The sequence below is a fragment of the Balaenoptera physalus genome, assembly GCF_965194825.1.
Source record: "Balaenoptera physalus genome assembly, chromosome: 20".
NCBI classification, from domain to species: Eukaryota; Metazoa; Chordata; class Mammalia; order Artiodactyla; family Balaenopteridae; genus Balaenoptera; species Balaenoptera physalus.
The window spans coordinates 35,001,120-35,026,894 of record NC_138901.1 but is presented as its reverse complement, the minus strand read 5'-3'; the positions used below and the strand labels follow the sequence as shown (position 1 = coordinate 35,026,894).

The following is a 25,775-nucleotide window of genomic DNA, read 5'->3' as shown; positions in this document are numbered from 1 at the left end:
ATTCAATTATTTTCATTTCCATTGACACCATTCTGGTCTAAGTCACAATTATTTCACCAGGATTACTCTTAATAAATTTCACTGTGTCAACTCTTGGCCTCTCACTGTCCTTTTCTCTGCAGAGAAACTGGGATGATCTGTCAAATGGATTCAATATAATCATATTACTTTCTTACTCAAGATGCTCTAGGAATTTCCCATTTCACTTGGGATAAAATCGGATTTCTTTTTTATGACTTGTAAAATTCTTAAATGATCTTACTCTGCACAATCATTGTTATCTTTTTATTCTACCACTTGCCACTTGCTTGACTTGGCCAAGCTCATCCTCCCCTACCTAAGGTGTTCACATATGATGTTTTCTCTGCCTTAAAACTTTAACTCCTGATTTTCCTATATCTGGATCCTTCCTTTTAGTATTCTGAGATCAAATACCATATCCTCAGTGGGCATTCCTGACCTAGCCTAAATTAGTCCTCAACACTACTTCTAGTCAAAATAGTTTGAATCTTATTTCTATTTGAAATTATCTTGTTTATTTATTTGTTAATCTTATGCTACAACCTATTAAAATGTAAGCTCTAGAAGAAAAAAGTCTTTATTTTTCTGATTCACTATTATATTTCCAGTACCCAGAATAGGACATGGTGATAAATATTTATTAAATGAGTGAATGAAAATAAAAATTGTGAATAAATCAATCCTCCAGATATTTTTTTCATAGGACCTGCTATGAAACCAGATTTTGCATAATGGGCTGTGTAAGATTTCTTAGATTATTTTTATATATCTTTAATCATTATCTTGTTGATTTTGGTTGGAGGGACTTTAGCTGTTTGAGAACATCACTCTAACAAATCTTTGCAGCTTTAGATATCTAACTGATATTAAAAATTACTATCTGATTTGAAAATTATTTTTCTCATCCAGTCAATGATTAAGTGGTACCAAATAGAGTCAGAAAACTACAGTGCTGTAATTGAGGCTTTATTCAGCATGATCTATAGCCATTAATCAATACTTAAGTAATCCTCTTAAGAGTAATATTACTGGGGGACTTCCCTGGTGGTCCAGTGGTTAAGAATCCACCTTCCAATGCAGAGGACATGGGTTCAATCCCTGGTCAAGGAACTAAGATCCCACATGCTGTGGGGGTACTAAGCCCATGCACTCCAACTACTGAGCCCATGCACTCTGGAGCCCTAGTGCCACAATTAGAGAGAAGCCCACATGCTACAACAAAGAGCCTGCCCACCACAATGAAAGATCCCACGTGCCGCAACTGGGACCCAACGCAGCCAAAATAAATAAATAAATAAATTTAAAAAGAGTGAAAGATCCCACGTGCTGCAACTGGGGCCCAACACAGCCAAAATTAATTAATTAATTAATAAGAGTGTTATTAAAGTTAATATTTATTACTTTATTTCCAAGGGTATTATGTGATACTTTTCTTTGTTGAAATTAATACATCATCTTGGCAGTGATTTGCTGATCAGTAACATTAAAAATTTATCAGAGAAAGAACATTATGTAACTTCCCCCCCCACCACTGGAAAATAATTTTATTGAGATTCTACCAGCTGTGCAATCTGTTCTGACATTAGGCCCCTTCTTCCTTTGCAATTCTGTCCTTCTTGAGGGGTCCCATGAATACTTTCTTCTCCTCCACAGTCTGGAAGCAACCATGGCCAAATTTGGAGGTGGTGTCAATAAACTTGAGGTCAGTCTTCTTCAAGGCCCACAATTGGGTCTGCACCAGCAAGGACTCACGCAGGGTGAGCACTTGCTTCTTGTTTCCTACCACGCAGCCTTTGAGCATGACAAAGCCATTGGTCACTTCACCACAGTGGACAAGGCCACACAGAGGTTTGATGCTCTTGTCAGACAGATCGTAATCAGTAGAGACATTTTTCTTGATCAGTTTGCGGTCCTTGATGAGGTAGCCCTGGCCAATCTTGTGGATCTTCTTGTTGATCTCGATGCAGTGATGGTAGCCTTTCTGTCAAGCCTGAGCCAGAGAGAAGGCCACCCGGGCAGGATGTCATGCCCTAATACAGGCAACTTTATGCAGCCCTCGGTGGGTCTTATGGGGCAGCTTCTTGGTGTGCCAATGGCTGGTGACCCTTATGTAGCCTTTGCCCTTGGTCACCCCAATGACAGCAATCATCTCATCCTGCCCAAACACTTGAATCATAGGGACCTGTCACTATAGCCTCTCGTCAGCCCAGTCCAGTTTTTCGGCCACAGTGCCTCTGTTCACCTGGATCTCCATGAGGTGGACCTTCTTCTGGTTTATAGGGAGCAGGCACCTCTGGGTGTGGGCAATGACACAGATGACCTGGTAGTACTTCATGCTGCTGAAGTCCCTCTCCAGCTGCTTCTTGCCATTATGTCCTACCACTTCTTGCAGTATTTGGTAAAGGCCTTCATCTTACATTTATGCCAGTTTTTATAGAAGTGCCTTTTGCATTCATTGCTGAAATGCTCAGCAAAGATGGTCTTAAAGGTCTGGAGGCCTCGAGGTGTTTCCACATAGCCCTCAATGCCCACAGTCACCACGGGCAGCGGCTCCACAATGGTCACAGCCTCCACAACTTCCTTCTTCTTCACCTTGCACCCTGGCCTATCGACCTCCCTCACCATGTGTGTCATGCCAGTCTTGTAGCCGAGGAAGGCTGTGAGGTGTACAGGCTTGGAAGAGTCATCCTTGGGGAAGCTCTTCACCTTCCCGTGGTGCCAGCTGCTGTGAGCTTCTGAGGCAGGAAGCCCAGGGACCCATGCCTGGGAGGGGAGAACTTCCAGGGAGACATCCTGCCATAGGATGCTGCCGGTAGAGCAACATTATGTTACTTTGGATTAATTTCCTCCCAGGGAACTCATGTTGATTCTCAATTATCCTCACTTTTTATCCTACATGGTCATTGCCCATTACTTTAACAATCAGTTCTCAAATTTATTAAAAATAGCACATTACTTTCCAGAATCTGCCATTTTGGAAATGGAATTGTGTATCTGTCTTTGGTCATAATATCATTCGCATTTCCATTGTTTTCCAAGAATAATGATAGTGGCCATGAAATTGTACCTTGAAATTCACTATTCTGAAAAGCAATTAGTCAAGACTGGAATGAATGGATTAATTTAAAGCTGACAAGTGATTTCTTATGAGTTCTCAACTTACTTTGAGCTAGAATCCCCTCTTTTTGATGTTTACTTTTTTCATTCCTGTTAAAAAAGCTAGGCTGTAGCATGCCATAAATCTTCAAAGTGAAAATACTGGCATGGATGCTATACAGATCGTATTTTGAACTTTGCTTTAAATTAGATTTCACGTTTCATTGAAAGCAGAGAATTTGAGGAAATGGGATACATTAAAGACAGTATATTTCATATGTGAATTATCTGCAACTTTAAACATCACAGGGCAATTATGAAAGATGTTGAGAGCAGTGAAACAGGATAAGCTGTTTGTTTTGATAAGTAGTTGTGAAATCAGAGAAGAGGCACTAAGAACATAGAATAGAAAATAATGTTAAGGGATTAACGCTGATTCATTGATCAGGGGATACATTGACTAAGTTGGCAAGAATAATTAACAATGAATTATCTAAATAAAAAATTTTCAAGTTAAGAATTTTCTTAGAACTTTGGAAAATATTCACATAAACAAGCGTTTTAACCTATTTATGGGAAATTTTTGTTGATAAAGAAATAAAATATATATGAACAAATCCGTTAACAGTGAATGTAACCCTTACCTCCAAACAAAGTCCAGTGACTGTAGATAACACCAGATTGTGATTGACTAACACTTAAAGAACACTTAAAACATGTTTTCTTTTAAATAAATAATTTTATGCTTTTTATTCTTTTGACTATTCATTTCCTATAAATATCTAATGTACTGAAATATTTTCTTTGGTTATGAAACATTTTCTTAGACACTAACCTTCATGATAATTCCTTCTTTCTTCAGTTATGAGACAAGATTCATTCTTTAAGAATAAAGTGTACACTAAAATTAACATGTATAAGAATGAACCCTGGAAAGGTAGACTCAAACATGGTAAATGTATGCAAGATTTTCTAATAAAAATTCCTAAGAAATATTTTTGTTTGTTAGAATTTACTATGGATTACGTTTTGAGAAGTTTTCCCCCTACATCTGCTTTTCAGTTCATGCATGATAAATTTATGCAAAGTCTAAGAATTACTATATTATTTATTTATAAAACTTTTCATGCTTATCTCTAAGCGAATTTGGTAAAGCTCAAGATATACATAAAATAAAACTGATAAACAAATCATAGATTGTAAAAAATGTGGAGAGAGGCAGGTTAATATACTAAAAACTGTAGTTGAAGATTCAAATAAGATTTTTTGTCTCCTGGAAGTATTACAGAACATCTGTCCAACCCAGAGTCAGTTCTCACACAATGATAAAATATCAAAATTTTAAAACTCCTGGATGTCTACTGTAAGACTGGGCTTATGTCAACCGAGTAAGATAAACTGTTATAAGTATTTCCTGCGAAAATCCCTATTGTAAATGTGGAGGGGATATTTTGTTTAGAATAACTTACACTGATTGCATATGCCAATTAAATTTATGAGATAATTCCTTTTTTTACTTTTGCCAAGGTTGAAAGAGTCTTAATTTTCCTATCCTTATTATTAAGCCTTGCTGAGAAGGCTCACTCTCTACCTTCTGACCCTTGAGTTGCCACTTAATGGAAAGGTTGACAAGGCTAAATCTCTTAAACAGGAAGAGGAGTAGAAAACCATAACTCCATGAATTCAATATTGAGAATGCAATCTGGAGCTTGAGAGAATAATTTGGCAAGGCTGTTAGAAGGAATATCCTGTTAACATTTGAAAAAATAAAATAAATAAATAAAAACAAATGTGGTCCTGAATTTTAAAATTCTATTTGTATCAGAGATTCAGAGAATGACATACAAACTAGAATGAAAGCTTGCCCTATGACTGTCAGAATTCTAACGGCTTTCTAAGCTGCCACATTGTGACATATATTCATCATAGAGTGAACAATAAATGCTATCAATAGGGAAAGATAAGAAAAATTAGAAGACACAAGAAAATTGGCTGGTTCTGCATGTTAATATCTTTCATTTGTATAGCATTTATTTACAAAATGCTTCTACATAAAGATTTTCAGTGTTGTTCAGCTTGCAAGAAGCCTCATACAGCATCTTCTGCACTTAAACCACAACTGTGACCAGCCTCTCTAAAGAGCCACAGCTCTGAGCAGTCATTAAAAAGTCATTTTCTTTTGGTAAGAATTTTTTTCAGGTTCTACTTTCCATTCTTTATTTTGAATCATTTGTCCATAAACTATACCATGTGTCAATGGGAAGACATTATGAGATTTTTAGTTAAGGGGACACAGGATCTAGTTCAGAGTGCCTTCAAGCTGCTGGATATTATTAAGGTACTGAGGTGTGATAGGCAGAATTCTAAAAATGATCTGCAAGATTCCCTGAACAGTGTCTGGCACATGGTAAGTGGAATGAATGGATGAACAGAATTAATATTCTTGCTTTAATCTGGTGTTCTGATTTTCATCACTTGGCTTTGTATAATGATTATCGCTCTCTTCCTAGGCCTTTAGGATGATCCTTTTGGATCAAGATATTACCTCAACTTCTGCCAAAAACTTCTTTTCTCTGTTACTTTCTGCTTATTAGCATAAAATTCTCTGCAGCCAAGCCCAACTCAGCATTTCCTGTATCATCACCCAATACAGACACAGACCATTGCTTCCATTTCTTTGGTAATCTCTCAATACAATTGGTTCAGTAAAGTCAAGAAAATATGAAGAACCAAGCTGGGGAAATAGCAAGAACAGAAGTCTACTGCCTCTAGAGAAGCTATATAGGAAACTACAGTTCAGGATGGGAGGACTGGAAGGTTAAACCACGAGAAACTGGCAATTTTGAGGTAGGAGATAGAAGGACCCCTGTGCTGGACAGCTGGTGTTTGTCAAGTGGAGTAAAATTTAAGCTTTGTTCTCACCTGGACACTCCAAGGACAAAACTAGTGGCAGAAGCTGAGCTCTGCTGAAGTAAAGAGATAAGATGACCACTCCTGAGGTCAAGGGAAACTTCTGAGTCTGCACATACACAAGAAGGTTCCTTGGGGGTCAAAAAGGGAGGGGGCCACCACCCCATAATCAGTGTGGATATGCACCCACAGGCCTCTGAAATGGGATCCATCTTAGCGAAAAGTTGTGCACGCATGTTGGGGAGAGTCCTGGGACCAGTCAGGTGTGGAAAAAGAAACAAGATAATTGGCCAAAGGTAAACAAAGACCCGGAAGGACTGTCCTATATAAGTGCTTTAAATCACCTCCTTACTGCGCTCCTCATTCAGGATGGCCGCACTACTCTCCCAGTGTGTATTTCTGCCTAGCTTCTGACTTAAAAAAATAAACTTTTTCTCTGCGTGCTCTCCCATACTTTGTGCTGTGTCTCTAACAATAAACATTGTACCTGTTTTTACAGTTTTTACCTCCTTGAAACATTCTTGCTTTCAAATGGGGAAAACAGCCAGGGCCATTTTGCTTCTAACCTCTAGCCCCTGGTGGTCTAGCAGCTAGGATTCCTGGTTTTCATCCAGGTTACCCCAGTTCAATTTCTGGGCAGGGAACTAAGATCTCTCTTCAGGACCACTCACTGCTGTCTCTCCGAGATAATTTGAGTAGATCTAAGGAGATACAAAGCCATAGACAGAAGAAAAGTGTTTTTAGCAAGAAATGGATTATAAGTGGGAGAAAGTGTGGTTGACATTAAAATTAGTCAGAATGTGAGAATGTACAGAATGAGGAATGTAAACAAGTAAAGGTCCAAATAGTGTCCTTTATCTGAGCACGCTCTGCCTGCAGACTCCTGTGCCCCAATTCATAATTTGAAATATCATTAATATAGAAAGCACTTTATAAAATTTAACGTTTCTATTTCCAGGTGAAATTTGAAGACTTCATTGGAGTAAATTAACTTCAATTTAACTTTGTACAGATTTTATTTTTTATTTTTATTTTCCTTAAAGGCAATAAGAATGGCACAACCTTACCTCTTCTTAGAAGAATATATTGCTTACATGTGTTACAAGATCTTAAAGAATTCTCCTGTCACTTAGGGACATTTTAAGTTAAATAAGGTAAAGCTACCTATGGGGGGTTTATTAATTCTGATAAATAAGATCTTCTCTAAGACAGTTTTCAATTTCTTCAAGATCCATTGAAGAGTCTATGAAGAAACATTACTGTAATACCTGAAATAGCTCCCATCTCTTCATTTTAGGACAGCTTCTCTAATGCTCCCAAATGTGACATGAAAAAAAAATTACCTAGAATGCCCTTTTCTCATTTTCACTTCCTTCTTTCTTTCTGGGTAAAAATTCCCTTTCTGCTGAAAACATCACCTGCTTAATTCCATTAAATTTGAATTTTATTTTGCCTTTCTTTAGTTTTTATGTCATTGCTTGGTGCTATATTAATTAATATTTATTACAGAGTGTGCTGTAAATGTAAAATATGTAATTGGTAATGTAAATGAAGTTATCATAGGTTTATTTTGTGCTATCTATGGAATTGCATGCTACAGTGAAAAGAGAGCTTTTGATTTTATATTCAAAATTATCTAGAATTGACTTACCTTCTCTGAGCCCTTGTATTCACATTTGCTTGAAGGTCAAGTAATGCATGGGCTTTTAAGAGTCAAGATGGCTTATTAAGTTCCCAGCAGTAATCTTTACTAGCTGTTTTAATTTGACCAATTAATCTAATCTTTTGGGATCTCAATTTTTCATCTGTAAATTGGAGATTATAATAATGTTATCCTTATAGGAATTTTTGTGAGGCTTAAGTGAGATATTGCATGCTGAAAGTGTGACACATTTCTAGCTTTTATTAAGATTGATGTTATTATCTATAAAGTGGAGAATTCTAGTAATTGTCTTAATAAGCTGGTATAAGGAGTCAGTATGGCAGAATATCTAAACAACAAAGTTTGGATAATATTAGCATTTGAATGTTCCTTTTTAAACTGATCCTTCCCTCCTAATCCCCAATGCATGCAAATACATATTTGTTGTTTTTAAAATATAACAGGACAAAATTGATCCAGCAGTGCATTTTACCTCCTTAGTGGAATTCTACTACGGAGTAGCACATGGACATAGCAGTAGCCTTCGTTGATTTGTCCTCATAATAAAAATATAAATCTGTTATTTTTTGTGCACACTTGCTGAAAACTATGGCAGGAAGTTCTACTTCTATAGTCATTGACCATTATTATGTTTTCTTTAACTCACATAAAATAGTATTACTCAAGGCATAGGAATGTATCCAATAGTTGCACTCACACCACATTTATGATTTCCACCCTAAATCTCCTAAACTGGTGCAGGTATTTGTTCATAAGGAATGCTGGAGGCAGGTGCTATAAGCAGTCCACTCCTGGGAACTTGTTCCCTTAGTGGCAGGGAAGTCCTCATGTAGTCTCATCAATGGAGGCTTTAGGAAGACGTATGGACAGACCTCTTATTGCCTTAGGAGCAAAAAATTTCACTTTTGGAGATGTGATCACAACCAACCCCTTCTGATTAGTTTGAAGGGATTGCACCATTTTTCCTGAAGCTAGTGAAAGGGGAAGACTCAGAACCTCTATTTATGTACCCATCTTTGCAGTGTGTAGCAGGGGGAACAAATAACATTTACCCAATTTAATTGCTCACTGTTATAATTCAAGTACAGTACTCTATACTCTGAACATTTATCATTTCAAAATCAATTGAAAATGAATATTATTGTGTCTCTCCTAAAACTTTAAAGCCAATTAAAACTGCTGCATTCCAATATTTGAACAATGCCTGGAAGTACAAAATTCAGCTAGTCTTTTAACAAAAGATGTAAAAATAAGGTTTATAAATCTGTTAATTGACCTTAAAACTGCTGCCTAGGAGAGCATTACAAATTTCCTCTCAAGAGCATATCAGATCATCAAGAAGAGCCTATGGTCAAACAACTCATGTGATACCACAAGCTAAAATTTATTGACTTTCCCAAGGTATGCCCTGCTTGTTACACACACATGCATATATAATTAAGTAGCATGTGTGAAATAATAGGCTATGAGACCTTAATCATTTACTTTCTCTAAATGCCACCAGGGTTCTTGCTAATAGGCTTGGATCAGTTGATAATTACAACAGAAGGAGAATGTTATTAATTAAACAGGCACCATAGCATAATCATTAATAATTGGTTAACTCTGTGGGTTTTAGTGTCAGACAAATCAGTGATTGAGATGCCCATTTATAATAGTGTCACCTTCTGTAAATTACTTAACAACATCTCTGAGCTTTAAATTTTTTCACCTATAAACTGAGAATAATACCTTTGTGTGGGGTTATTATAAAGTTTAAATAATATTACATAGTAAAAGCTCAGTGTATTCATTGTTATTTTTATTAATCATAGTAGAATTTGGAGCCATGCAAATTCTGTTCCACTAAAATTACACTAAGAAACTACGCATTGTAAAGTATTGTTTACAAAAGTAAAATAGGTCTGGATTCCCTGATTTCCAGTAATATTGAAAATTTGAATTTCTCAGCAGAAATGGGAAATGTATATTTGATGAAAGAGATTAGGTTCTGAAACTGATTTAGAAATATCAATATGGATATGTATTCTGGTTGTATTTTATGCTTATGGAGAAAAACATATTTCTTCACTCTGTACACTGAAAAGGTCAATTATCAACTCAGTAGAAATGAGCAACCTTAGTACACGTGCTGTGGTCTCTAAATATCATTTCCCACTAAAAAGGAACTAAGGCTCATTAGAAGTCTGGCACACAAAATGTACAAAAAAAACCCTGGATTATTTTGTAATGACCAGAATGCAAGAAGACTATCACAGACGCTATGATTGTATTAAAAAGATTTTAAGAGAACTAGGGAAGCTTCCACTGGTCAAGAATGGGACAAATTGCACATTAATAAGCATAGTAAACCTAATGGATAAAAGACATCAAATATATTAAAACCCATGAGATCATAATGATATTAAAAAGAGAAGTGAAATTGGTTAAGAGTGATATCACTTATTTTAAAATTGCCAAATAAAGTTAAAGTATCAAGCTCTTTTCCTGACTTTTTATATGTACTCTTCCACTGGAAACCAAATGGTAGATGAGATTTTTATCTTTATGGAAGTATTCTAGCTAATAAAAGAAGAAGAGATGATGGTACTAGAATATCACCATTTCACAGCCCTAATGGATGAATGGATTGAGACATCTATTAGCAATGGCTGCTGCTACCACAAAAAGAGAAACAATCAGATGTGTATACCTTCTGATGAAGGGACACAGCACTGTCTATGCAATACCCTTGCCAAAAATAATTCCATGAACAACTAAAACTTGGATTTGATGAAACTCTAGATCCAATTTACAGGGAATACAGAGACTCTGGTAGAACACCACCTCGGTGCCATAAAGAAGTATCAAACAAGACCCAGAATATGGGACACTTAAGATGAACAACCTGGTTTCCTTAACAAATAAATGACAAAGTTAGAGAGATAAAGGGATGGAGAGAGAAGAGAGGAAGAGGGGACATCTGTAGACTAAAGAGACATAAGAGCTTTATCAACCAATAAAAATGAACAGACCTTATTTGGATTCTGATTTTAAACAACAAATGATGAAAAAAAAAAAGAATGTCATTTATGTGACAATTGGCAATTTGAACACTGGGTAGCCATTGGGCAATATATTAAGAGATGTGTTAATATTTTTATATGTGATAATGTATTATGGTGGTTCTATTAAAAATAGTAATTATCTTTTGAAATTGCTGTGACATATTTTCAGATAAAGTGATAAAAAACATAATCTTCCTATAGAGACTTATTTGGCATGTGTTTTTCAGGTGCTCTTTTCACTTAAATTTATTTTTTAAATAATAAAAATATTTACTAAGCTTTTTTAAAATGTGGAACTAGCCTTCAGATTATGTAGCTATAATTGAAACAACTCAACATTTCTGCCTTAAGCCTTTCCTCAACTAGACTATCAGCTCCCCAAGGACAAGGACTGTGGCTCATTAACTCTCTATCCTGAGTGCATAGAATAATGCTGGTTATAGTTGGTGCTGAAGAAATATTTATTTGAACTGCTGTTGAACTCAACTATATATTAATCATATTATCACAGACAATAAAGATTCTTCCATATGAGCGAAGCACACACTGGTTTTTCCCATTCATTTGGTCACAGGACAAGAGGCTTTACAAAAGCATTGAGGATCATCATCCACTGGACTCTGAGTACTCCTTCTATAAACAGGATTTCTGTGGAATACTTTCCTTTTGCAATAGTCACAACACAGCAAGCTTCGACCCCCACTACTCACTTATCCACAGAGACCAGTTGCCTTATTTAGATTGAATAAGGTATAGCTTGATCAGATATGTGATTTTTAAGACAATAAAGAAGCAATACATTCCATTTCTCTAAACTTTTCTGTCTGATTTTGGTAACATTGAAGAAAGAAGTTATCTGAAACTATCATCTTAAGATTCTCTGAGCTCCAAGGAAGATGTAGCCCTTTTCCAGATTTAAGAACACATTCCTACATTGCTTGACTGGGCTACAAAGTTTGAACATCATAGAAGTAGGAATGCCCTCACTTGTTACATGCTTGGGAAATAAATTGTGACATTCTCCATTCTAGATGGTACAAACTTTGAAAACAATTGGTTGGTTTCTTTTTCAAAAGTCAATTATTTCTTTGTTTTTTTAACTTGAGGAGTACTCAGGTAGAAAATAAAGCCAAACATAAGTTTTACTATAAGAAAATTTATTTCAATTGTGTGGCTGGATTAGACTTAATTTCGTGTTGTGTATTTTTCAGGACAAGAAAAGGAAACTGGAAAGAAGATTCACTTAATACTTTCTATATGCTGGGCCCTTTGCATGTTATTATCATTTAATCCTCAGAGCAACCAGGAGTGGGGGACATTTTATACATTTTACAGTGGAGGAAGTGATAGCGTCAGGAGGGTGTATCAGTAAGGTTAATAGACTTTTAAACTTACCTCAAGAGTTATGAAGTAGATTCATACTGATTTGTCTGATTCCAGTACCTATATATGCTCCATTCAATTATAGTAAACAATATCTCTTGGAATAGGGAGGTAGGTGACTATTCTCATTGTGGTAGCCAAAAGGATCCAATAACTGTCTTTCATGTCATATTAGATATCTATGCATGATACAGAACCTAGGAAAACTTGGGCTGTGTTTCAAAGGAAATCTCTCCAGAGAGAAGTTGAAGGTGATTCTATATTCAGGTAATTTATAGCCACGGTGGACCAGGATATCATCTTTTCTGAAGTATTTTTAAAAATCACAAATACAAACAAAATTAGGAAAATGTATATAAGGACTTTTATGAATATAAGAAAGTGGGTATACTGATCTCTTAAGGTCAACTGTGTCATAAATGAGTTGAAAGTATGATCTTACAGAGAAGCCTATATTTAAAAGCTATATTTTATAATAAATACCTAACCTATTCACGAGATAGCCAACCTTATCATTTGAACACAGTTCTCTAGCCAAACATTGCATCATTTATTAATTATACTAACTTTTACTTTGCCTTGCTTGCAAAGAATTTGGAATGCATTTATTAAATTCTACAGTACTCTCTCATGGAAGATAAAACAGTTTGTGGTGTTATCTTCCTGAGGCAATGTTGATTGTTATAAAGATGTCTCTATATTAAATTCCTTTTATATAAGTTAGCTCTACGGTATATCTAAAGGTTTTATCTACACCTATTTTTGTTCTTTGTCCATTTCTCTATGGCACCATTAGGAAATGCAATATGATTACAGTATGTTCCCAATTTTGGTGTTTCTACACAAAGAAATACCCTAGTTTCCTTTTAACGTGCACTTAACAGTAACATTGTTATTTGCTGAATGTCTCAGCTTGAGCAAAAAAGTATAGTTCATAGTGCAATAAAAGCAATATTCTTTTTTTAACAATAAGGACTTAAAATCCTTCATGGGTTAGGTTTTTTTTTTTTTTTTTAAAGCGCTCCTGACATTTATTTATTTTATTTTTTTGGCTGTGTTGGGTCTTCGCCTCTGTGCGAGGGCTTCCCCCGGCTGCGGCAAGCGGGGGCCACTCTTCACCGCGGTGCGCGGGCCTCTCACCATCGCGGCCCCTCTCGTTGTGGAGCACAGGCTCCAGACGCGCAGGCTCAGCAGCTGCGGCCCACGGGCCCAGCCGCTCCGCAGCATGTGAGATCCTCCCAGACCAGGGCTCGAACCCGTGTCCCCTGCATTGGCAGGCAGACTCCCAACCACTGCGCCACCAGGGAAGCCCAAAAGCAATATTCTTAATCTGAATCAGAGGTCCCTGGGGTGGTGTGTTACTGTTATCATTTCTGGATACAACTTTAAAAGCTATGTTTTTTTTTTCTCAAGCATTATTCTTTTTGGTATATGTTAAAAGATCTGATTTTCCTGAAGAGAATAATTCCACATCATGGTTCAAATAAGATAATGCATGATGTGAAAATTTCATAATAAATAATTTGTAATTTCAAGTGGCTGTTCCACCTTTAGAAAAGCTTCTATACCTCAATCTGTGGATTGAGCCTTGGCTCAGGTAGAATTGTAGGAAATGCCATACCAAGTTGTCAAAGGAAACAAGGTCTAAAAACTGGAGAAAGTCAGTCAGTACTAAAGATGACTTACCTAAATGTTAAGAAGTAATTGTTAATTAAAAAGGATTAATTGCTTAATAGTATGGACTTGTTTGAATTCAATTTAAAAATGTGACTTTTCTATATAAATTGGTATTTTCTTTTAAAAGCAAAAATCTTTCTTCACAAAGCTGATATATACTAGTATCACACCATAATCACTCTCAAGGTCAGTGCCACAGTGTCTACATTTGAGGGACACTAACTTCTATAGAGATTTTTCTGTAGTTAATTGTGACAACTTGACTCACTGGGGAGATTTGGCTGTTATACCCATATCTGCGTTTTGGTGCTCCAGAGAAGTTTGGTATTAAAAGCATCCTAGAATTCCTTGTGCTACTACATTTAACTTATACAGCAAAACACAGGTTTTGTATTTTAAACAGCTTGCACCAAAATTCCTCTTGAGGAGAGGACTATCTTTGTCTATGAACACACCTTGGCTAGGTTTTGAAATTGTGAGCACAATAGTACCGAAAGCATGATCTAAAGAAAGACAGCACTAAAAGAGGTAATTGAACACTCTGCATAAGTGGTTAACAGAAATATTGGGCTTGGTAGAGCAACAAGAGAGCGGAGCAGAAAAGATGGAAAGTAAGGTGGTGAGAGTGGGAGGGAGGAAAAAAACTGCATGACATAATTAGAGCTTACAGAGAAATGCAGCTAAGGGAGAAGCCCTATGCAGGGTGGATGCTGATACTTTTAGGGCAGGAATGTCTTCTTTTCTGGGTGGCAATTTAATCTTTCTCCACTGAACAAAATTTTTAGTAAAATTTGCTACACAGGGCCATTTTTGAATCAGGAGTATGTTAAGGGGATACCATCAGGGCAATTGCCAGGAGGCTGATTCAGAGATGAGAGGAGTGATTCATACACAAAAAGAAATTCATTTATTCCTGCAGCAAATATTTATTTATTTGTCAAGCACTTTTCTAAGTTCTGGAGACATAGTAGTGAATAAAATCAATGAAAATCTCTGTCCTTCAGAGGAGCTTATATTCTAGTGGAAAGACAAAAAGTAAACATGTTGATCAATAAGTAAGTTATCTTATTAACTTAATCAGTAAGTTATCTGGTAATGCTATGAATAGAAATAAAATAGTATGGATAATTGGAGATGGAAAAGAGAGGGGGATAAATTTTTAAATTGTGTAATCAGATGAGGCATCTCAGAGAAGGTGAAGTTTGAGAGAAGATTTTAAGGAGGATGAGAGTGAGCCACCCTACTTCAGGTGAGGAGAACAACTGCGGTCCCTTAGACAGGATGTGTTTCCGGGCAGCAAAAAACCAGCGTGGTTGCAGTGGAAGGAGTGAGATGAAGTAGAGCAATAATGGTACCAGATTGTACACTAGGGTTTTTAGGTTCTTGGAAGAACTTGGGCTTTTACTCTGAATGAAATGGGATGCTAGCAAAGGATTTTGAGTAGAAAACTACCTTTTCTGGTTGTCCCAACGTCCTTGGATATTCTGCTCTTTTTTTTTTTTTATGTCTTTGCTCTGCTTTTTGGTTTTTGAGGATTCTATTGATACAGCCTCTAGCTCAGAGATTCTTTCCTCAGCCATATCCAGTGTACTAATGAACCCACCAAAGGTATTCTTCATTTCTTTTTTTTTTATTGGAGTATAATTGCTTTATAATATTGTGTTAGCTTCTGCTGTACATTGAAGTGAATCAGCTATATGTATACATATATCTGCTCCTTCTTGGACCTCCCTCCCACCCCACCCCCATCCCACCCATCCAGGTCAACACAGAGCACCGAGCTGATCTCCCTGCGCTACATTGCAGGTTGCTACTGGCTATCTATTTTACACATAGTAGTGTATCTTTGTCAATCCTAATCTCCCAGTTCATTCCACCCTCCCCTTCCCCCACTGTGTCCACCCGTCCGTTCTCTACATCTGCGTTTCTATTCCTACCCTACAAATAGGTTCATTTGTACCGTTTTTCTATATTCCGCATATATGCATTAATATACGATATTTGTTTTTCTCCATTTCTGTTACAGTGTCTTTTTTTTATCTCTAGCATTTCTTTTTGATTCTTTCTGAAGATTTCCATCTCTCTGCTTATATGGCCCTTCTGTTCCTGCATTCAGTCTACTTTATCCATTAGAGCCCTTACTATATTAATCATAGTTGTTTTAAATTCCCTGCCTGATAATTCCATGTCTGGTTATGATGTTTGTTCTGTCTGTTCAAATAGTGTTTTTTGCCGTTTGATATGCCTGGTAATTTTTTCTTGATAGTCAGACATGATGTACTGGCCCAAATGAATTGCTGTAATAGGCCTTCAGTAATGTTGTGGTGAGGGGTAGGGGGAGGGGAAGCCTTCTATAGTCCTATGGTTAGGTCTCAGTCTTTTAGTGACCCTATACCTTTGGAATGTGAACTTCACAATGTTTCTCGGTTTTTTCTCCCCCTCTTAGGTGAGACAGAATGGCTAGAGTGGGCTGGAGCTGGGTATTTTCCTTCTCCAACATGAAAGCCTAGAATCAGCTGCAGCTGAGTATTTCCCTTGCCCCATGTCAGTTAGGCTCTGCTAATATGCCAACAGATTAGTATAGTTACAACTATAGTATGGCTAACTAGTTCTCCTGAGGTCGGACCTTGTTAAGAAGAGTGTTCTGGCATATTTTTAAATGGTTACTTTTCTTCTCTCCCTATTGGAAGCACAAGGGGATTTTTCTCTGATGTTTCTGTGGCACCTGGTCAAGCTCCTGGAGGTAAATCTCAATATTGTGGGGCTCCCCTCATGATTGGGTCCCTCTGGGGTTTTAACTCTCAGACTTGTCCACACTGAGCCTCCAGCAAATTGTCAATTACAGTTCAGGTTTTTCTACTCAGGAACTGGTTTGCATGGTGGTCTCTGCTGGCACGTCTGTGCTCCTGTAAGCTAGGACTGTCTGTATTTGCTCCCATATAAATTTTAGAATTTTTTTCTATTTCCGTGAAAAGCGCTATTGATGTTTTGAAAGATTACATTGCATCTGTAGATTGATTTGGGTAGAATGGACATTTTAACAGTGTTAATTTTTCCAATCTATAAACATGGGGTATCTTTTCATTTGTGTCTTCTTCAATTTCTTTCATCAGTTTTATTGTTTTTGTGTACAGATCTGTCATTTTTTTGTTTATTCCTAGGTATTTTATTCTTTTTGCTTCTATGATAAATGGTATTGTCTGCAACAATTATGGTATTTGTCTTAAATATATTTTGAAGTGAGATCATATATGTATTCTGAATAGATTGGATAAAGGGTTTGAGAAAGAGAAGACTCAACATCACCCTAAGATTTGAATTCTGAAAAAGTTGACAGTTTGAATTATCACTAGGGGAGATGTGGAAGAGTGAGGCTAAAGCTGGAGGTTTGAGGGAGAAGTTTATGAATAGAGTCTTGGCTATGTTAATTTTAATATAACTATTAGGTATTCAAGTGGAGATGCAAGTAAGCATTGGATAAAAGTCTGGAGTTCAGGGAGAGGAATGAGATAGAGATATAAATTTGGGGGCATGGGTGTGCATATGCTATTTAAAGCTTTGAGACTGTATAAGATCCCAAGGGAGTGTAAATAGAGAGAGAGGAAATCCAGGGTAACTCAAGGTTAAGAGATCAAGAATTTTGTAAAATCAGAAAGAATGAGAAATGGTCACAACAATTTACAACTCTGGGAAAGAATAGCTTGACAAGAATATTGGAATTCAAGAAAAAGAGAATGGGAGGTTTGAGCCAAATCTCATGGACATGGTGACCTTATTTGATTTCTTGACCCTATGAGAATACTATGTGAATTTGTTGCTGGAGTTTCTTTCTACAGTAATCATTTGAATTCAACACCGGTGAGATGAATACAAGTGTTTTTTTGCATTAGTAATCCTGCCTAAAATGCAGGGTTGTATGAATTTGTCAGAGACAGCAGTGGTAAAATCCCCAAATGCCAATTGCCTAGAATTTTGGACATGTTTCTTGTTTCATCAGAATAGCCAAAGATGTAATTTACTCAGGGATCCAGAGAACATAACTTGCTCTTGATATGGGTTAGGGATAGATAATTCCATCAATTTGTTGCTATATCAGTTTCAGAGTCAAATGGCAAGGAATTGGTGGTGGGGGGGGGCGTCCAGGCATGTTGTTTCATATAATAAATGAGCCCTACTAGGTCTCACAGTTTTATAGAGTGATGAGGTGCCCCTGATTATATTAAAGTTTGTTGTCATTATTTTAGCATTAACTCAAAATTTTATAATTTATGATTCTTAGGAGGAAAAGGAATAACTGTGCTTTATACAGCTTGTGTGAATTTATCAATAATCCAACTATCATTCAACTCTGGCAATTATAGAATTTTAAACAAAAGTTTTGTTTTATTTATTTTAATTCATCTGCAGGACCTTATTACTCTTTAGTATGAAAAAGATAAAATCATATATTTTTGGAATAAGGCAAGTTTCTGGACTAAATATACAATATGGAAAAAAAAAAGTTTTAGTGCTTGGGTATCAATATTCTTCTGTTAGGCAGAGGAATAAGTTAAAACTATCCTGGGGTGGACATAACTGATTTGAATAAAATCAGCGCTTTTTGTTCATCACACACTCTCAACTTAAATGGCTTAAATATTCCCCTAATTGCCCAAAGGAAACCTATGGACAGGACCAATATTAGTTTCCAATATTATGAAGCTAAAAATAAACACTTTTTACTGTTTTATATTTCCTTAGTGTGTTACATCTATTTGATTTTTAAAAATACACTATCTTGTGTAGATTTTAGCTTGAAATTGTTTTCTACTAACATGTTTTGACACACATTCATACATACATATTTTCTCTGATTGCTTAAATTTGTTCAAGGAGCATGTCAGGCAGATTGGGAAGATGGAAATCTCATTGAAATATTCACCCAGCTTTATCTTATCCAAATCTTCCCTTTGCAGATTACTGGAATGATTCATTCAGATATGGATCAGAGGGATGAAGTTGGGCTCTGAAGAATTAAAATATCCTCCTAAAGATACTGAAATTGGGACAAATCAAGAGAGACGACTACAAGCCAGTGTTTTTAGAGAGAAATTAATGTCATTTACAGGGCAGTTTGAAGACTGTAAAAGGTTATGTCCATCTTTTAAAACTCTATTTCCAGGTGTCTGGCACCTACTATACGGTCAATAAGTATTTGCTGATAAATGAGTGGATGAATGAATGGAAGAATAAATACCATGTCACTAAATCCAAGGAACAGTAAATGAAACCTCTGTGGAAGTTAGAGACAAGAGCCAAAACTAAACACAAAATCAAATCAGAAAATGTACTGGGGACTGCCATGAAAACCACAGGGATAACCATGGTTTGTTTTACTGGTGCATATATATTATATCAGACATGCTTAAAGGAAGAGGGCCAATATAATTAAATTATGTTACTTGTTTTCTATACTCTTTTCCCTTGTGATGTTAAGTCATTTCAATACAGAGATAATTTGAATTAAGTTTTTGGTATGCTTATGATACTATCAGATACATTAGCATTATAAGTACTGAAAACAAAATACTAAAGTATAAATGCTGCTGTGAATTAAAAAATATACTCCTTTAAAGAATTAAAACTTGTACATGTATCTTTAGTTCTTATTATGAAATAATTTCAGACTTACAGAAAAGTTGCAAAATTAGTACAAAGAATTCTCGCATACACTTCACCCAGATTACCTAAATATTTTACCATAATTTCTTCTCTTAATCTCACATATACTGTCTCCTTACCTCTAAGTACTCCAGTATATTTAACCTAACCACAGTACAATTGTCAAAATCAGGAAATTAACAAAGACATAATGCTGTTATTGCAGGCCTTATTTAAATTTCACCAATTGTTATTAGTGTCCTTAATAAAAAAAGATTTTTTTTTCTGGCCTAGAACTTAATCCAGATCATACTTGGCATGTATTTGTCATGTGTCTATAGTCTCCTTTAACTGAATAGCTCAATACTTATCTTTGTCTTTCATGACCTTGTTATTATTGAAGATAATAATTATTGTTTGGTAGAATGTTCCTCAATTTGGGTTAGCTAATGTTTTCTCATGGTTAGATTTAGGTTATACATTTTTGGCAGAACACCAAAGAACGGATACTTCTTGCTATTTCATATCAGGAGACACAGGATGTCCTCTTGTCCAATACTATGTGTAACAGTGACTTGGATTGGTCCCTTACTTTGCATCCTTTAGTGTGGTCATGTTATGTATGTGAAATACAGTTAGGTTCATTTGTTTCTGCTGTATTTCATTTTAGGTATAACCCCCCATTCTTTTTCTTATTTTTAGAATATAATACATTTGAAAACTATACGAAAGTCAGAACTACACAAGAATCTACAAGTCAAGGAAATGATGTGAAGACTCTGCCAATGAGTCATGGGCCAGGGCTCTATTCATCAGCTGACTTGATATGCACACATTTCTATTATAACTATAGGAGCATCAGCTTGAACCTATATCCAACAACACTGAAAAGATCTGGTTTCCCCCTTCTCCAGGGCTTGGCTACCTGACTTAAAAGTCATAGGTCCTTTGGGGGAAATTACTACTGCATGCTCTTACCATGGTTTTGTAGAGTCTTTTCTCACTGGAATGCAGCCATGTTTTCAACCAGTTTTCCCTGAGTCTGAGGACTGCTCAGGGCTGGAAATTGGGCAGGGGACTGTGGCTTTCTATTGGGCCACTGACCTCAGCTTTCTGCACAACTATTATTGATTTCTTTGTATTCTATATATTAAAAAATGTCCTTGTTGGCTATTTATCTATCATGCTCCCAAGAACACCGTGTTCTATTAACCATCTTCATACATCTCTGTAGGTTAGGCCTTCCTGCTGCCATAATGATCTTTACCATTATAATTATGCTCACCTTGATTCTAATGGTTAAGTGTTGTCACCTGGCCTCTGTTTTCTTCACATTTTGTCATACCCACTGTTATTAGAGGGTGCTGTTTGTGGTAGTATCTCCTGCTGTCAGTACTGCTTACATAGCCCAGCCACCCCAGGCCTCTAAATGTTGCTGGAACCTCTCTCCTCAGAACATTCCTTATCACCTTTGTAAATATAATGGAATGTACTCTGAACCCTTATGAGAAATGTAGTTAGCTAATGCTTTTTGGTTTTGTTTTTTTGGTCTTAGACACTAGACTTATTTTAAAAGACCCACTTTCTGAGCCTCATGATCTTTCTCTTTTTCTTCATGGTCTGCTATTGGTAGTTCTGGCATCTGTACTTCTACTTGTTCCAAGCTTCCAAAAGCCATTCCAGCAGCATATTAGAATCTCCTCCTGGGGCTCTTGCCGGGATGTTAAATTCTCTGTCATAATATAGGCCTACCTCAGAGATGTTGCCAGTTTTGTTCCAGAACACCACAATAAAGCAAAAATTGCAACAAAGTGAGTCATATGGTTTTTTTTGTTTCCCAGGCATATAAAAGTTATGTTTATACTATGTTGTAGTCTATTAAGTACAATAGCATTATGTCTAAAAAAAAAACCAATTTACATACCTTTGTTAAAAAATATTTTTGCTAAAAGATGCTAACAATCATTTGATAATACAGGGTTGACACAAACCTTCAATTTGTGAAAAATGCAATATCTGCAAAGTACAATAAAATAAGGTACAATAAAAAGAGCTACACCTGTCCCATATTACCAAACTCTTCCTTATCCTGTTATATGTTTTAATCTCCATGATCCAACACACTCAGAATCCATTCCTAGATAGAATATCTTGGTTCTTCCCAGTATATTAGCCAGGTCCTGAAGCTCATGTGCTTATATTCACTCTTATCCTTTAGCAGACCCAAGTAATGCTGAGATTTGATAGCATCCTGAGGAGGGCAAGTATTATGCTATAAGGCACCTGTGTAATCTAAGGCTTCTGTATAATCATTTAGCAAGAGACAAGGGCTTTATTTTCCAACAAAAAGCAGTGGGAGGCAGGATCAAGATGGCAGAATAGGAAGACACTGAGCTTACTTCTTCCCACAAACACATTAAACTTACAACTACATATAGAGCAACTCTTGCTGGAAATGATCAAAAGACTCACAGAACTGCTTTTCTACAACTAAGGATACATCATCCAGACAGGAAAATCAATAAAGATACAGAAAATACAGAAGACACAATAAGGAAACATTGGCCTTAAATGGCACATTATAGCATATGGTCCTAATAGATATCTGTAGAACATTCCGTTCAAAAACAGCTTTGTGACCACCTAGAGGGGTGGGATATGGAGGGTGGGAGGGAGGGAGACGCAAGAGGGAAGAGATATTATTAATTAAAGACAAAAAAACAAACAAAAAACCCAGCAGAATACACATTATTTTCTAGTGCAAGTGAAACTTTCTCCAAGATAGAACACATCCAAGGTCACAAAACAAGCCTCAATAATTTTAAGAAGATGATTGAAATTATATTATGCTTCTTTTCCAACCATAACGGTATGAAATAGAAATCAATCACAGGAAGTAAAATGGAAAAAACACAAACAAGTGGAGACTAAACAACATGCTACTAAAAATCAACTGGTCAACAAATAAATCAAAGAGGAAATCAAAAAATGCCTTGAAATGAATGAAAATAGAAATACAACTTTGCAAAATCTACAGGACATAGCAAAGGCCGTTTTAAGAGGGAAGTTTATAATGATACATGCCTACCTCAAAAGGAAGAAAAATCTCAGATAAACAATGTAACATTCCACCTAAAGGAACTAGAAAAAGAAGAACAAACAAAGCTCAAAGTCAGCAGAAGGAAGGAAATAGTAAAGACAAGAGTGGAAATAAATAAAATAGAGACACCAATAAAATGGACAACTTAGAAAAAATGGACAAATTCCTAGAAATATGTAATCTCCAAAATCTGAACCAAAAAGGAATAGAACAGACCAATTACTAGTAATGAAATTGAATCAGTAATTAAAAAACAAAACAAAACAAAAACAACTCCCAACAAACAAAATTTCAGGCTTCACAGGGTAATTCTACCAAAACTTTTAAAGAAGGGTTAATACTTATCTTTCTCAAACTACTCTGAAAAATTGAAGAGAAAGGGACACTTCCAAACTCATTCTATGAGGTCAGCATTACCCTGATGTCAAAACCAAAGATCCTACAAAAAAGAAACTTACAGGTCAATATTTCTGATGAACATAAATGCAAAACTCCTCAATAAAATATTAGCAAAACTAATTCAATCACATATAAAAAGGATCATATATCATGATCAAGTGGGATTTATTCCAGTGATGCAAGCATGTCAATGTCTGCAAATCAATGTGATACACCATATTACGAAAACAAAGCATAAAAGTCACCTGATCATTTCAATAGATGCAGAAAAAGCATTTGACAAAATTTAAATCCATTCATGGTAATAACTCTCAACAAAGTTGGTATAGAGGGAACATACAACACAGTAAATGCCATTTATGACAAACCCACAGCTAACATTATACTCAGTGATAAAAAACTGAATGCTTTTCCTCTAAGATGAGGAGCAAAACAAGGATGCCACTCACCACTTCTATTTAACATAGTATTGGAAGTCCTAGCCACAGCCACAAGATGATAAAAAGAAATAAAATGTATCTAAATTGGAGGAGGAAAAATAAAGCTGTCACTATTTGCAGATGACATAATAACATATATTGAAAACCCTAAAGACACTACCAAAAAACTGTTAGAACTAATAAATAAATTTGGTTAAGTTACAAGATATAAAATTAATATACAGAAATCAGTTGCATTTCTATACACTAATAATGAACTACCTGAAAGAGAAATCAAAAAAAAATCCCATTTACAATCAAACCAAAAAGAATAAAATGTCTTAGAATACATTTAACCAAGGAGGTAGAAGACCTGTACTCTGAAAACTATAAAACATCAATGAAGGAAATTGAAGATGATACAAATAGATGAAAAGATACCTTATGTTTATGGATTAGAAGAATTGATATTGTTAAAATGTCCATACTACTCAAAGCAATCTACAGATTCATTGCAATCCCTATCAAAATACAGCATTTTTCACAGAACTAGAACAAATAATCCTAAAATTTGCATGGAAACACAAAAGACCCTGAATAGCCAAAGTAATCTTGAGGAAAAAAGGAACAAAGCTGGAGGTATCACACTCCCTGACTTCAGACTATATTACAAAGCTACAATATGGTACTGGTACACGTAACAGACATGTTCAATGCAATAGAAAAGAGATCCCAGAAATAAACCCACACACATATGGTCAATTAATCTATGCAAAGAAGGCAAGAATATACAATGGGGAAAAGACAGTTTCCTCAATAAGTGGTGTTGGGAAAATTGGACAGCTACGTGCAAAAGAATGAAACTAGAATGTTTTCTCATACCATAAAAAAATGAACTCAAAATGGATTAAAGTCTTTAAATGTAAGACCTGAAACCATGAAACTCTTAGAAGAAAATATAGGCAGTGTGCTCTTTGGTAGTCTTAACAATACTTTTTTGAATCTGTCTCCTCAGGCAAGGGAAACAAGAGTAAAAATAAACAAATGGAACCTAATCAAACTAAAAAGCTTTTGTACAGCAAAGAAACCATCAGCAAATGAAAAGGTAACCTGCTAAATGGGAGAAGATACTTGCCAGTGATATATCTCATAAGGGCTTAATATCCAAAATATATAAAAACTCATACAACTCAATATCAAAAAAAAAAAAAATCCAAATAAAATGTGGGCAGAGGACTTGAATAGGCATTTTTCCAAAGAAGACATATGATGGCCAACAGACACATGACATGGTGCTCAACATCACTAATCATCAGAGAAATGCAAATGAAAGCTACAATGAGATATCACCTCACACCTATTAGAATGTCTATTACCAAAAAGACAAGAAATAACAAGTGCTGGTGAGGATGTGGAGAAAAAGGAACCCTAGTACACTGTTGCTGGGAATGTGAATTGGTGCAGCCACTATGGAACACAGTATGGAGTTTCCTCAAAAAATTAAAAAATTGAACTACCATATGATTCAGGAATTCCACTCCTGAGTATTTATCTGAAGACAATTTGAAAAGATATATGCACCCCGATGTTCATAGCAGCACTATTTACATTAGCCAATACATAGAAGCAATCTAAGTTCATCAACAGATGAATCTATAGAGAAGATGTGGTGTGTGTGTGTGTGTGTGTGTGTGTATGTACACATACATATATAGAGAACATATATACGTAGTACATATGTGTAAATCTATTGCAATATTACTCTGCCATATAAAGGAATGAAATCGTGCCATTGGTGACAACATGAATGGACCTGGAGGGTATTACACTTAGTGAAATAAGTCACATGGAGAAAGACAAACACCCTATGTTTTACACTTATATGTGGAATCTAAAATACAAACAAACAAAAACTGAACAAATATAACAAAACAGAAACAGACTCACAGATACAGAGAACAAACAAGTGGTTACCAGAGGGGAGAAGGGTTGAGGGAAGGGTGAAATAGGTGAAAGGGATTTAGAGGTACAAACTACCAGTTACAAAATAAATGTTACAAGGATGTAATGTGCAGCACAAGGAATGTAGTCAATAATATAACTTCATATGGTATATAATATATAAAATTTTTGAATTACTATATTGTACACCTGAAACTTTAAGTAAGTCAACTACACTTCAATTAAAATAAAAACATATGGTACAACTGAAGAAAAGGGGGCAGGGGGTGAGGAGTGGCTCACTTCTGCAGACACAGCATTATCAGAGTAATCAGGGGATTCAAATTTAAGTGTATCTACACACCCTGTTTCAATACCCTAACCCTTCCCTCTCCAGGATCTGACTTTAGCATAAGAGGCTTACTGAGGCTGAAAGTTCAGCCTTCTCTGAGGTTCTGTCATTCTTATAATGACGTCTT

At 35.9% G+C, this 25,775-nt stretch overlaps 1 long non-coding RNA gene and 1 pseudogene across 2 annotated transcripts in view; one reads left to right on the top strand and one right to left on the bottom strand.

Moving 5' to 3' along the window:
- The window catches only part of LOC309650638, a 102,481-nt gene that overhangs the window by 45,666 nt on the left and 31,040 nt on the right, over positions 1 to 25,775 (top strand). The window lies entirely within an intron of this gene.
- LOC309650213 (large ribosomal subunit protein uL3 pseudogene) lies at positions 1,551 to 25,644 on the bottom strand (annotated as a pseudogene). The gene has a single exon. The product of its transcript is annotated as a large ribosomal subunit protein uL3 pseudogene (transcript).